A 13,850-nucleotide genomic window follows, 5' to 3' on the forward strand; every position below is an offset into this window, starting at 1 on the left:
GCAGACAGCAAAGCTGAATCCTCCTGCAGCAAGGGCCAGCAGCATCCTGGGCTGCATTAACAGGAGCACTGCCAGCAGACAAGGGGAGTGATTATGTCCCTGTAGTCGCCACTCCTTAGACCCCAGTTAGAGTATTGCCTCCAGTTTGGGGCTCCCTGGTGCAACAAAAATGTAATAAATTGGAGTGAGATCAGGGGGGTGACATCAAGAAGCTCAGGGCTGAAGCACTTGCCCTGCAAGGAGAGGCTGAGGGAGCTGGGCTTGTTTAGCCTGGCGAGAAGATGGTTTTGGAGGGACCTAACAGCAGCCTGCTTGTACCTACGAGGAGGTCAGCAAGAAGCCAGGCTCACCAGAATGGTGCATGGCAGACGTAGAGGAAACAGGTCCAGGCTTGCTATGAGGAGACCCTTTTTCCCATGAGGGTAGTCCTGTTGCAGGACAGGTTGCCCAGAGAGGTAGTCTCCATACTTGGAAGTTTCAAGACACAACTGGGTAAAGCCTGGAGCAACCCAGTGTGCCCTTGGAGCTGGCCCTGGTGTGAGCCCCAGGCTAGACTAGAGACCTCCTGGGGTCCCTTCCCCTGAAGAACTCTGATGTCCTGCATTTTCGTAGGGCAGGTCAGTGTGGCTGGCCATGGAGGAGATGGGGGTGGTGGTGCTGTCACTGCAGGTACTGAGCCTGCAAAACCCCCTGCAGGGTGACTGGGATGGTGCCAGCACCAGCCAAGTGCTGTGGCATGTTGGTGGATGGAAAACCACTTCCCTCTTGCTTTCCCCACGCTACGTGGAGCACCACTGGGTCATGCACGGCTCTGGGTGCTGCTGCCTGCCATGGATCTGGCCTGGTCTCGGGCACCATCCCATTGCTCACCCTCAATGCTGTTTGGGCAGAGTTCTGGCAGCACGCAAGCCTCCTGTAGCTCCTATGCCTGCCCTGCCAGCCCCTGCGGGCATCTCAGGTGGTTCTGGGCACCTCTGTTTTGGAACCGTGCCCTGGCTCTCAAGTGTAAGCCCCTGCCTCGGCAAGGTCAGCCGTACAGCTGCCCTCCCTCTCTGCCTGCTGTGGGAGGAGTGGGACCGGGTCTGCTGCCCCAGGCAGCCTGCCCATCCCCTGGCTCCTTTTCTTCCTTGGGGTGTTGTCGCCGAGGTGCCTTGGCTGCCCTCCCCTCAGAAACCGGGGACGGGGGGAAGGAGCGGGCTCATTTCTTCCACGTTTATAACCGAGCACAGGAATGCTTCTGTTTTATGGCCGCGGTTGTAGCTCACTGAGGGAAGAGCTTTCTAACTGGATTGCTCTGACCTGGCTGTGAACCATTCTCATTTGGCCGAAAACGAGCATCTTGGGTTGTACGGCTGGGGGCTGCGGAAGAGCACCGTTTGCGGCCGGGATTGTGCCTTAGAAAAATCACACCAAGGGAGGAGGAAATAATTTGGATTTTAATAAAGTCTGCTTTATTTTATTCATTTATTCTTTTTTTTTAATTGCACAGCAAGTGCTCATCTCTGTCTTACAAGTAAGTCAATACCATGCAGGGCTGTAGCGAATTGATTTGAGATCTGTGGATGAAAAGCAGTGAATGACTGCCAAGCATTGTTCTATTAGGAAAGTTTAAAGCACATTATGGGTGAGTATCCTCATTATTCCTGAGGAGAGGTCACTTTCCAGATCAGGATTGGTGCAAGAAAGGAAACCAATTTGGGAAGAAGAGGAACGTGAAAAGTGCATTGGCTACGGCCGGCTTTACAGAGTCCTTCTTCGTTTTCTGCTCTGGATGTTGGAAGAGAAACCTTTTTCTTTCAGCTCTTGAGATAAAGATGTACAAAGCAAAACCATAAGAGTTTACTTCTGTGAGGTGACTGCAAACGACGTCCTGCTGCTTTCATTAACGAGTGGGAGACGTTTCGCTTTAATCACCCTGCCTCTGAACCGGTCCCTCCGCCCTGTAGGAGCAGCTCCTGGTGGCCCGCATCCAAACGTGTCTTTTGGTGCCTCTTAAAGGGACTTATAAAGAAATTACAAACTTCCTCAGAACCTCTCGAGCGCCATTCAGGGAATAGAAGAAAATTGTTTGCATTTTTATATGTTATGTTATACATTTCTCCAGCTGACTCATTTCAGTTTGTTGAGGAATCTTATACAGCCTCGCAGATGGTTTTTTTCAACCGTTTTTCCTAACAGCAGAAGTTGAAAAGTTTAGTCCTTGTGAGAGGGGCTTTTCTACGGGCTGCAAAGGGCCTGGATTTCAGTCCCAACACGCCACAGGCATCCAGCAGGAAACTGCTCTTCATCTACTCCCGACTAGCTGTCTGTTAGCCGTGCTCTGGGGTCGCAGGGGTTAATTTCCCAAAATCCTTCACTGAAACTTGTTAATAACTTCCATATGTCCCCATGTGTGCGCACAGGAGGGGCCCCACAGCCAGCAGCTCTTGTAATAATACTTGATTACCTCTGACATAAGGGTCTGTATGCCATTAGGGATCTGCCTCAATGGATGAGGATTCACCCAAACCCACAAGTTTGTACAAACACGTTTCAAAAAATTTATTAACATTTGGGTATCCTCAGTGTTTGGAAATGAGCTCCTCCTAGGAGGCAAGCTTCAAAATAAAACCTTCTGTGTACACACAGCTGGGTCTCAGTTTTGGACCCTTACCCTGACGTTCCTCCCAAAATGTGTATTTGCATCACTGACCTTTAAACATGCTAAAAACCTTAATTTACAAAAATACCTTGGATAGGGGAATACAATGGTTTTGTCTAATTGAGTTCGTTTTGCACCAATTCCTTAGATGTTTGGCATCTGTAAAGTTATGATAACTGCATGCGCTGGAGCTTTCTGCCTGCACCGCACCATTGCCTGATGCAAAGTCAGGGCTACTGAGGGCAGCGTTCAAAGAGAAGAGCGGTGTCAAAGGGAGATGTGGCAGAGCTGCTCTGCGACTCCCGATGCCTCCCCGCAGAGCCGCATGCGTCTCTGCGTGCTCCCGATGCCTTGTGATCTCAGCTGGGGCTGGGGGAGCTGGGGGTTTGCGTCAGGCAAAGCAGAGTACTTCCAAATGCTTCCCGTGGAAGGGCTGGCTCGACAGACACTTTTCGGCTGGGAAAAGAGAGGGCTGAGGTCTGCAGCAGAGATCTGTGAAGCCTAAATGCCATAGAGTAGGTGACCGAGTAAGTGCGTTTTCTTAAAAAAACAAGGAGGCATCTGATGAAACAGTCAAGTGGAAGGCTCAAAAGGAACAACAGGAGACATTTCTTCATGTGACGTATAGCTTAAGTCTGTGGAAGTCCCTGCCACAGGCCACTGGAGATGCTAACCTCTGTGCGGGTACAAATGGGATTAATGGCGATTAATGGAGCACCTCTGGAGCAGGAAATGCTGAGCCAGGAGACAGGAGAGAGGTGGGATTCAGGTGCAGCTTTGAGCTCTGTGTTGAGCACACCTCTGCTATGGCAGGAGTCTGGGAACAAGCCAGCCTAAGCTCAGTCTTAGGCTTAACAGCACGGGGTGCAGCCCAGGCCAGCTGAGCCAGCTGCTCAGCAGGGGACAGCTGTGCACGGAGCTCCTGGTCCCTGCGCTGGGGCCTCTCGAGGCAGAGGGGGTGCCTGCACGTGGCACACCCGTGCGCCCACCCGCACAGCGTGCAGTTGTGTGCCCTAGCAGCGGTTTGATGGCAGCCCCAGCGGGAGCAGCCCTCGGGCGCTTCCTCACTACCTCCGTGAGCAGAAAAATGGGGACACCTATCTGATGCCTGGAGGTAAGCACCGGCACAGGCTGGGGAGAAAAACGTCGCCATCGTCCAGAATGAGTCAAAGAGTTTGACTTGTCAGCTGAAGGCATCAGGGGAGGCCAGCATCAGCCCGAGGTGACGGCTGGGATGGCTCTGCCCAGCTGTACTGGTTGGAGCAGGGCTGGGGGTCCCAGCCCACCTAACCTCATGTCAGAAAGGAGCTGCACAGCTTTGAAAAGGCTGTGCAAAACACCGTATAGCACTGGCAGCCTCCTAGATCTGCATTCGATTCATCCAACCCAGAGCAAATGACATGCATACACTTTTAAAGGAAGGTTTTTTTGGCTCCTGGGCTACCTGCTTTCCCAAGACACCACCCTTGCCGTCAGAGCTCTCGACCTTCCAGCTGGTCCCAAATGCCATTGAAATCAATGACCAGATTGTTGTTCCCCTTGGAAAATTTTGGGTTAGCACCCACCTCCCCCTCACCACCCCTCCACCCCCACCCCCCCACCCCCATTTTGTGAGTCCAATGTGAGAAAACGTGGGTTTTCCACACTAAACGTAATCAAAACAAACCCTGTTCCCACTGGCTTGTGCAACAAATCATGCTGGGGGAATTGCTGGCATTCGGCATGATTAGCCCAAGCGCAGATGCCTTCCAGCTCGTACACAATAGCCTAAAGGATTGGAGAGGATCACAAACAAAGCACTTACAGACAAGACAGCATTTTCAAAAGGGACTTGAGAGCTTATGTCCATTGGGGGTTTGTCTTTTAAAAATAAACCAGAAGTAAACAAATTGACAAAGGCGGCTCTGAAGAATCTAAGGGAATGAAAGCGAGGAGACTGTATGTAATACTCCAAAAATGAAGTTGAGGGAAAACTTAAGGCAGGACTAATGGGTCTTTTTAAACTCCTCAACAAAATGTGCCCACAGCGTTGGGGATGGGCAGGCACTGGAAACCCCACCTGTCTGTGCTGATGAGGCCAGGTGGGATGCGGAAGGGATGCAGGAGAAGACCCTGCTCCAGTTCACAGGAGAAAAAAAACCCCAACCCCTTAAAAAGCAGTGAGAGCAACAAAAGAATTAGGCAACCTGGGTTTGTTATTTTTTATGGGGATTCAGTCTGAAATGGACATTCCCTGCACTGCAAACTAGTGAAAAATTGCTGTGAATGTCAGACTGGAAACAGTTCCGTTTATGTAAATCATAGATTTTGTATCATGCTTTTATTAATTTTTTTAAATCTCATTTTTTTATAATAACATTTATAAATGTGGGCTGAATTACTTCAAATTGTGTCTGTTTTCTCCTGGCCCTGGCAGAGTGAAGTAGCAAGTGCCCAGCTTCACACCCAAGAGCTCCTGCAAGGGGCCAGCAAAGTTCTTGACATTGATGGAGCTGCTTGCTCATTTAGACGCCACGGTGAATGGGAGCTGCGGCGGGAGCTTGCCAGCATCACTGTAACTGAGATGGCATTGCAAGTAACGCTGAGTCCGGAAAGACGCCGGCATCTGTCACGCCTTGCCTGGTTCTGTGCCTGCCGGCAACACGTGCACACAGCAAACGCCTTCGTTTAAAAGCTTCACCCTGAAAGGTAGCAGCTATTTTGACCGCACAGCATGTACATTAGCACAAGTTATGTGCTGGGACCTTGCTGCTAGACTTTTTAGGAGCATTTAGGGTTGTTTTGGGATTCATTGAATCTCAAGCCTAAAATAATACAGGTGCAAATCTGGATGTTCTAGGTAATATCCATCCTCTAGGTTGTAACCCTTGTTCTGCGGTACTGAGTTGGGTGGGGAAGGACTGATGGCTCCTTTTATCCTTGCATTTCTGTGAAGGGCTCTCCAAGGAATTGCGATGGGAGAACAGGGCAGTGGAGAACAGGAGCTGAAGATCTTTCCCTGCTCTTACAGACTGTGCAGGGAATCAGCCAGATATGAAGGCAGCTTTAATGTACGTGCTGAAATACCTAAAATAAGCCATGCAAACAAATCAGTCGTATGTTATCCAGATGGGACTGTTCAAATCCAATAATAGCAGTAAAGTGCTCCCGAACTCTGCGGAGAGAGAGATTATAGAAGGATCAGGTATAATTATAGTGCCTTATTATTACCATTCGCATCATTCTTTCTAACAAAGCTTTTCAGTAGGGTGAAAAAACTTCTTGCAGGAGAACGTAATGTGTTTGCTGGCATTTTTTCATTCTTCCTTCCAAGGCTATTCAAGTCAGTCCCTGTAAATGGTGTTAATAAACACCATAATGATCTTGGACTATATTATCTTTCAGACAATACCTTCTTTAGCATCTCTCTTATGGCCTTGACTACAGCAAACCCTTCTCCTGAAACACCTCACTTGCTACCGCTAGTGAGAGCACCAGCAAAAATACCCCACTGCTGCTCTGATCCTTGCTTTGATACATGCACTTCCAAGCAGGGTTAAGCATCACCCTTAAAATATTCGTGGCTGCAAGCGGTTTGTCTGTCTATGTACAGCTCCAAAGCTGGAGGAATATAGGTGGAATCACTTAGCAAATATTGTCTACTTTGGAGAAAGTCATAGAGCCGGAGGTATGTATCTGCAACCTGTTCTCTCCCACCCAAGTCCCATCTCCTCAAACACCACCAGCGCTTGTGAGAAAAGCCCAGGGTTATCAGAATCAGACCCCAGGCAAAATGGATATGGGAAACACGCATCCTTGTCTGCAGGTTGGTCTTGTGGGCTGGCACGACTGAGACAAGGAAAAAGGCCTCCCGGCATTTTTTCAGCAGTATTCCTTTCTGGGTCACTGCAGATTCCTGGAAGCGTTGCCGTCGGAGGAGCCTGATGGTGCAAGGGAGCTGTGCTCACTGCGGAGGCATGGCACAGCCACACAGCAGCTCTGCAACCCAGCGTGGACTTCCCGGGGAGGGGATTTCTCACAGGAGGGAAGTCCCAGGTGGCTCTTCCACTTCTGCGGCTCCCCTGGCCTCGGAGCAACTTAGTATGGGGAAAAGCTGTTGGTGAGTATATATATGGTAAAAACTCTACCAACGTGTCTCATTCTTAATCCGCAGCCCTCTCTGCATTGCCGTCCTCGTGGCCCTGATTTGGTGAAACCCTCACACCTCTCTCAGCCTGGGGAGATGCCCGCGCCTGTGTCAAGTGTTGCGGTGCGGGAGAGCGTCTCTCCCAGGCTTCACGTCTCAGTGCCCTGCTCGCCTGCAGGTCCCGGGCAAACCAGGAGGAGAGGCAGTGTGGTTTGAACAGACGTAGCAGGCTTGAGGGGGACGGGTTAGGTTTGTTTCTCAGTGTGGGAGGAAAGGGTGGTTTGCTGAGATGGGTCTTTCTCTTTTCTCCTTCTCTTCTTCTCTCCCCTGAGCACCTCAGCAGAGCCTTGCTCTCAGCTCAATGAAAGTAGGGCAGAGTCTAACCACATTTCAAGCTGTCTGCGTTTTTGGATTCTGGGTAACTGCGATCTCTATCTGTTCCTAGAAAAGATTTAAACAACTTATAAACCACAGCTGGGCAGAGATAATAAAGGAAGCAAGTAGCAGGGTGGGGAAGGATCTCCCCAGCACATGCGGAGAGGGGAGAGGGGCTCTGCGGGAGAAGCCCTGGGCTCGGCTGTGGTAGAGGGTCTCCACATGGCTCCTTGGGCCACAGGGTGTTCCAGGGGGGCTGCGTTAGGGAAACCTCAGCAAGTATTAGTAGCTAGGTATAAAATGTGTGTGTGCATGTACATGTACATACATGCATATACATACAAATATATGTAACGAGCAAGTGGAGATACATTTAGCCATGGGAACAGGGGTCTGAACCCTGCTATGGTAGCTCCATAGTCCCATCTCCATACACTTGTTCTAACTGAGGTTATATCTCCGTACAGACAGTACACGCTTCCTCTTGCACTCCCATTTCCCATCCCTATTGGATCCACACCTGCCATTGCACAGTTTTCCAAGCAGGAGAGACTCCTGCGGGAGAGGGTTTGAAACCCTGCTCTTCAATGGTTTGAAAAATAAAACCTGATGATGATCCTCTTGCATGAGGCCAAAACTACAGATCCTTGTCCTGTAGCCCTGTCAGCCAGGGATGTAGACGGCAGGTGGGAAATTGGGGGGTGGGGAGGGAAGACAGAATGAAACACATTTCTGTATTGGCAAAAATCCTAGCAGAGAGGCGGTTCTTCCAGCAAATGCTTTTGCCAGGATTCTTTATTTAGCTTGGATAACCAGAATAGGATCTGGTGGTGAAAAGATGTTTTTCCACCCTAGGAGAGTGTGCTGTAACAGCTGTATCAGCCTGCGTATTCTCCACAGTTCAGGATAAAAGCAAAGTTGAGGAATTAATAGGAAAAAAAAAAAAGCCATATTCATTTGCCAGCGAGATACTTAGCTACTTAATCCCCTCCCAACCTTCCTCCCAGGAGCTGGCAGAGGCCTGGTGTGCACGAGAAAAGCTGTGCTGATCTAAAGCGGAGTGTGACTGCATGTGTCTGCTGCAGGGGGCCATGCTGGTTCATGAGGTTGCTGTCGCTGTGATGAGGGTCGTACCCCCAACACCCCGAGCTGGAAAGCTGCTGCAGGCCAAAGAAAGGGTCATAGCTAAAAAAAGAAAAAAGTAGGGAAGACATTGAAAGAAAGAAAAAAACCACAACAAACAAACACAGAAAAAAGTGAGGGGAGGAACAGGGGAGGGAATGAGGTGGTCTGGGTGCAAGGGAGCGCAGGGTCTCCTGGAATGAGCTTGGGGGGAAGGAGCTTGAGTATTGGGGCAGCGGTGGGGCAGGCCTGGGTACTGGCTGGAGGTGGTCAGAAGCTGCTCCCCGACAGGGTGCGGGGAGCTGGGGCTGGCACAGCCGGCTGGCTCGGAGCAGCACTTGCTGGGGCTGGAGCAGCTTTCCTGTGCAGACGAGGCCAGAAGGGCCATCTGGCGAGGCTGTCGCTGGCAGGGACTGGTCCTGCAGCTCCCTCACAACTGCTGCCACCTTGTCCAACACGATCCTCCCCGTGTCTGCCCCGTGCAGGACCCAGCCCCTGCCAGACCTGCCTGCCTCCCACCCTTTGCCCCTTACCGACAGGATGCACAGCCCTTCACTCAGGAGGATTTCAGAGCATGATGTGCACACCTCAAGGTGTGCAGCTGTTGAGGCAAGGGGTCAGGGTCTCCTGTTTTAAGAGAGCATGGCTGGGAGCTGTCAGCAGCATGCCCTGCTCCTGGCCAGCATCCCGCCCCCAGCATTTTTGCTGCTAATGTGAGAAAGTTCAGGCTGGCCCGATTGTGGCACCTCGGGGTTGGTAACACATCCCATGGCCGTGGGAGGGCTGTGCACCAGTGACTCCTGTTCTCCTACTTCCATGGGGCTGGGGAGGCATGCTGCCAGGGCTGCTGACAGCAGCCGCGTGCCTTTGGGGTGCAGCACCCAGCTGGTGGCTGTTTGTAGAGGCACTGATTGGAGCCTGCCCCTATTGAAGCAAGCGTGGTGAGCTAAACATCATCGCCAGAGCCTCGACTAGTGCAGCATCATTGGTTAGCAGCATGAAATAGGTGCCTGGGCTTTGCTGGTCATGGAAAGTATGTAAAAAGCTTTCCCAGGAAAAATCAGTGTACAGATCATCTCTACTTTCTCGCCTGCTGCAGCGAGAGCCCAGCCAGGGGCCCACACGCGGTGCCAGGAGGCCTCTGCAAGCTGAGAAGTATCATTCATAATAAAACTGCGCTCCTCACCAGCGCTGGCAGGAGTTTCCAGAGCGCCCTCGGCGTAGGAGGGCCGGCTTGTGAGTGGCTGGGGATGACGGTGCCTGAGGCAACGCTGCCCACGGCTCCCCACGCTTTGTCCCCCCCCTGGCTGGGGGCCACTTGCCCACCTAAAGGGCTCAGCAGAATTGACTCAGCCACCCCGCTCGGCTGTCGGTGCCAGAGGTGGCTGTGAGCCGGGGCTGTGAGGGGAGCTGCTGGCCATGGGGCGAGAGGGGTGGCTGCTGCAGGGACAGTGACCTTTGGCAGCAGAGGGGGGATGAAGGGGGCAGCAGGCAGGGGAAGGCAGCAGGCAGGGGAAGGCAGCAGGCAGGGGAAGGCAGCAGGCAGGGGAAGGCAGCAGGGATGGCTTAAACCCATTGCAGTGGGGCTGAGCGCCCACCAGAGCCTGCAGTTTATTTTCCTTTTCCACATGCCCATCCTCTGCTTGCTCCCACCTAACAGGCAAACCGCTACGGCAGTATCTGCAGCTTGCTGAGTAAATGTTGATCTTCAAGTCGTTGATTACAGTTAATTAGCATTAATTTTGCCTTAAATGATCCTAGTTGCGCTCGTTTTCTCTGGCCTTACGGCTGCGGTGCTGCCGAGGAGACGCTGAGCGGTACCGGGTGCGAAACGCGGCGGATCCCGCGGTGACCTGGGACCGTGGCGGCGGGAGGGAAGGGGCGGGAGGCGGCCAGGCCCGGGACAGCACAGGGTTTTCACACACTTCATTTCCTGCGCAACCCGTACCAGCCCGGCCCCGTATCTGCATTTCGCGTGAGCTGAAACACAGGTGGCACAACCCTGCTGCTGTATTTACCTGCCCCGAAAGGAGAAAAAATAAAATACAGCCACCGGCGCTCAGCGCGTCGCAGCCCGCAGGCCCGGGGAGGGCGCGGGGCCGAGGCCGGGGCGGGCCCCGCCGGAGGGCGGGAGCGGGGAGGGCGGTGGCGCGCGGCCGGGGCGACGGCGCCATCTTGTGGGTGAGGGCGCGGGTTGGCGGGCGACGGCCGCCGCCCCTCAGTCCCCGCTCCGCCACTGAGCTGGGCCGGGGCTCTGTGGCGGCGGGGCCGGTGTCCCTCAGCCTTCGCCGAGATGGTACTGCTGTCCCTCCCGGTAAGGGTGAGCTGCCCGGAGGAAGCTTTAGGTCCCTTGCACGAGTGGATGAAACGTGGCAGCTCTGGCCCTGCATCAGCCCCGGGCCCAGCCAGGTGGATGTTCTCCTGGAAGGTGTCAGCCTGAGAAGGCCAAGAAGTCCTTCCAGATGAAGTCCTGCTCCCCATGGCTTGCCACACAGGCTGCAAGAGGGAGCCTGAGAAGGGAAGCCACAGGGAATGCCACGAGGTTGAGGTGCAGCCATGCAGCATCAGCCCCTGAGAGCGCATCAGGCGTGTGATAATTTAGTCCCTGGGAATCTTTCCAGTAGATGAACAGAAAAAGAGCAGAAGCAGGGTGATTTCTGAGGCAGACTCATTTTGCTGGTGAAAGGGAATTATAGAAGTGCCCCCTCCCTTCCCCACGGTGGTGTCAACACCTTTCTTTTTCTGGTTTCCCCTCCAGTTGCTGATTGTTCTCTTCCCTAGAGCAGTTCAGCGGGTGGAAATGTAGCGAGGGCATTGGCAGCTTTTACCTCGGCATCATCCAGCCCTGCTGAGAGGCACTCGACGCACAACAGTGGTAAAAACGCTGGCAGAGCTACGGCCCTGCTCGCACTGGCTCTTCTATCGCTCCTGCCGCCAGACAGAGGGAAACCGTACGCCGCAGAGTCTGGGGTTAGAGGAGTCAAAGAGATTGTGAATCCTCAGAGGTGCGTGTGTTGCCGCTGGCTGGCTTTCAGCGTTGGGGGATTGAGCTGGTCTCTGACAAGGCAGCAAATCCGGAGCTGCTGTGCTGGGGAACGCTCTGAAGCGTGCTCTGCAATCAGGCTCGTTGAGTTGCTGCAGCTCTTCTCTGCGCCAAGCGGTGTTTCTCTTTTGGATGGTTGTGGTGTTAAACACTTCAGCAATGAGGAGGCTTTGTTGTGGTCTCTGCAGCATTGCTTTTGCCTTGGCTAGCAGCAGCCTTTTTGTTTGAATAAATGCTTTCCCTGGAGTTGGCAGTGGGGGCATCTGCGGGCACATGTGTGTGCGCGCGTGTGCGTGCCTTTACTTGTGGGTGTGCATTGGACACAGCTGTGAACAGGCAATTCTGGTAGGTTCAGCACTTGCCCAAACTTCTCGTTTGTGCGCGCCAAAACAATGTGCTTTTCCTCACGGTTGGGAATGCTGGCCGCTGTTGCGGGCTTCTAACAGCGCTTGAGTGAAATTAATGGCTGCTTTCCAGCTACAAGCAGAAACTGTTGCTAGCACCTGGCCCAATTCTGTATTTAGTCTCAGGAAGTGATCAGCATCAAAGGAAGGACCAAGCCATACGGATCCTGGCCAGGGCTACAGCTGGACAGGCAGTTCCCCCCTCATCATGCTGCAGGGACCAGCTCACACATAGCAGTGTACTGTATAATGCATGAGTGAAGGTCATACAATGACCTGCTCCTTTGGAGCTTTGTAATTTATTTCCTTTGGCACAGGTATCCTGGTTAGTTACACCCAAGTTTCGGGGGGATCAGTTCAGCCCTGCTACAGGCTGGTAATAGAAACACACAACTCCCCAGCTTTTCCTCATCTTCCTCCCATTTATGTCTCCAGGGTTAAAACCTAGTCCAGAATCCCCAGACCAAATTGAATTAGAATTTAACATTCAAAGATTCAGGCTCCCTTTAGGCTCTAAGGAACAGAATGTCATCCTGTCTCACAGTTAATAGCTGCTGGGTAGTCGTTTCAAAGCCATTTCTTTTCAGCGAGCTCTACCATAGCAAATTCCAGCAGTGAATGTATTTCTGGCCTGGCCGTGCCTCTAATCCCACAGCTGAGTCTTATGTGTGATCTCTTTTGAAATGCTAGATCTATATATTTTTTTTTAAATTCCAGACAGCGATATTTCTAGGACTTGGCATTTAGAGTGGCAACAGGGTTGTTTATAGGAAGAGAAGGGAAAGGACGGAAGGAGGATGTTGACCTAGCAGCCCTACAAACCTACCGCACTTAATCCACTTATCGCTCTGAATTCCTGAAGCAGATAAATGCTGATAACAGTTAAAACACATCGCTGACAGGAGCAGCATGTTCTGTCCTCTAGAAATACATCAATGCTGGAAACTGTAAAGTCGCGCACTACCATGGGGATGAGTGTGATCTAAGAGCTGAGGAAGCCCTTGCTGTTCAGCAGAGGTCTTCCACAGGAGGGTAGTAAGCCACTGCCCCCTTCTCCCTCCCCGCCCCATCTACCTTGAGATGCCGTTCAGGCCTGAGAAATGCTGCCGAGCACTGTTGTAACCCCACAGCCCTCCAGAGCCACAGCTGCCTGATCTGTGCCTACATATCTGAAATACCAAGTGGGCCCCAAGTGTCTTGTTACCGCTTTTGATTGTCCTTGCTGCTCAGCGTTAAGACCTGTGAGGAGCAATTTCCAGCTGAGACCAGCCCTGTGCAGCTCACATCAGTGTGTCTTGGGGAGAGGAGTTGGTTTTGGCTAATCTGAGCTAAACCTTCCCTGGAGGAGTGCAGCTGCTGCACCAGCCTTGCAGAGCCACACAAAGCCACTTGCTCCTCTCCCCATCTGTCAGGGCTCTCAGCAAGGTACCGGAGCTGTCCCTGGGCTCAGGGGGACACAGCGGACGCAGCTGCAGGCTGCCCCCTGTGTCAAGACCCCTTCTTCCTGAGGACCTGTCCCAGGCTGAAGAGGAGGAAAAATGCTGTAAATCAAAGGTTGCTTTGGAGCAAACCTTGCCCCTGCAAACTCTGGAGGGATAAAACAACTGATAGTTATTTTTGACTATGGGCAGTTTCCAGGCTCATCTACCTTCTTAGGTGTTTCCCAGCACTGCCCTCCCCCACCAGTGTCCACAGCCCAGCAGCCTGTGTGAGCAGGCACCCTTGAAATTGCAGCAAAATGTTTTTTTGTGGACAGTGCAAATGTCTCACAAGAAGTGCGAAAGGAGGAAACTGCCTAGAGAGAAGTGAAGACCTCTCAGACATCAGGGTTTTTTTTGAGTCAGACGCTGCTCAGCTGTTGCATTGCAGACGTCTTTGCTAAAAACAAGCTTTCATCGCAATCAAAGATGCTTCATGAGTATAGGCGGCAGGATCCTCCCACAAAGAAATGGATTTTTTTCTTCTTCAAAGGGCTCTCCTTAGATTTCCCTGCAATAGATTTCTTAAGGCTGGCCTGCATCGTGAAGCTGATTCAGAGCCAGCATGGTGTGGATCTGAAACATCCCAGCCGTTAGGGATGAATTCACTGTCTGGTTGTCCTCACGTCTGGAATACGAGTGCCTTCCTCCGAAGTGACCT

The sequence above is a fragment of the Grus americana genome, chromosome 1, assembly GCF_028858705.1.
Source record: "Grus americana isolate bGruAme1 chromosome 1, bGruAme1.mat, whole genome shotgun sequence".
Classification (NCBI taxonomy): domain Eukaryota; kingdom Metazoa; phylum Chordata; class Aves; order Gruiformes; family Gruidae; genus Grus; species Grus americana.